The sequence below is a fragment of the Etheostoma spectabile genome, chromosome 7, assembly GCF_008692095.1.
Source record: "Etheostoma spectabile isolate EspeVRDwgs_2016 chromosome 7, UIUC_Espe_1.0, whole genome shotgun sequence".
Lineage (NCBI taxonomy): Eukaryota > Metazoa > Chordata > Actinopteri > Perciformes > Percidae > Etheostoma > Etheostoma spectabile.
In genome coordinates this window covers 24,432,239-24,433,372 of record NC_045739.1, presented here as the reverse complement: position 1 = coordinate 24,433,372, position 1,134 = coordinate 24,432,239, and the positions used below count along the sequence as shown (strand labels likewise).

The 1,134-nt window shown below is 39.0% G+C and overlaps 1 protein-coding gene across 1 annotated transcript in view; it reads left to right on the top strand.

Moving 5' to 3' along the window:
- Positions 1 to 1,134, top strand: part of atf6b (activating transcription factor 6 beta) — a 37,919-nt gene that overhangs the window by 36,238 nt on the left and 547 nt on the right. The window lies entirely within an intron of this gene.

Genomic DNA, 1,134 nt, shown 5'->3' with positions numbered 1-1,134 from the left:
AGCAGCTATCTCTCAAACATCTATCATCTAGCACATCACATCTATCTATCTATAATCTAGACATCTATCTATCTATCAGCATACATCTATCTATACCTAGATTCATCTTATCTATCTAAGACACTCATCTATCTAGATAGCCGATCTAGAAACAGCTTATCGAGCGATCGAGACAGCGGAAGCGATCTATCTAGAAATCGAGCTAGCGGCCAGGAGAGACAGCAGCGAGCGATCGAGCGAGCGAGGAGGACACGAGCGAGCGATCGAGGAGCTTAGCAGATCTAGCTAGCGATCTAGACATCTATCTATCTAGACTTTTGTCGAGGCTATGTATCTAGCGAGAAATCGATGCGAGCGAGCGCAGCAGCGATCGAGTAGCGAGCTATCTAGAAGCTAAGACATTGAGCTAGCCGAGCGATACTAGTCTAGAGGTGTCAGCAAACCCACGAATCGTAAAGCATAAATGTTTACTATTATAATAAGAATGTATTGAAGGGTTTTATTAGTATAAATCTATCTATCTATCTATCTATCTATCTATCTATCCATCTATCTATCTATCTATCCTCGTCTTCCTGTTAAAGCCAACGCTCCTTTTTCCTCTTTTTCATAAGCCTGTTTTGATGGGTTTTTTTTTATAATTCAACAAGTTATTCGATCAGTTTCTTGTTTGTTTTTTTGACATAAATGAAAAAGTAAGTGAGTTTACAAGTAAAACCGCTTTTGCACATGTGAGAAACCTTAACAGGTTACACTTTGCTTGAAGGTATCGGCGTAAGAGTGACATGACATGTCATGAACGTGTCATAAACATAAACAAGGCATCATCGTTCATGACATAACACTTCTTTTAGTGTCATTGGGTTACGTCATGACAGTGTCATGTGTTCATGACAGTGACGTCACTCTTATGTAGATACCTTCAAGTAAAGGGTCACCCCTTAATATTATGTGATAATATATACCCCTAAATATTGGAGGTTTTTCTGTCGTATGGTAAAACTGAGCAGAATGCGGTTGCTAATGATTGAAGTTCCCTTAGAAAGAGACATGACTCATTACAAATTTTCCATTATCCGTGTTTCCATTAATCGTGTTTCCATTATCCGTGTTTCCATTATCCGTGTTTCCATT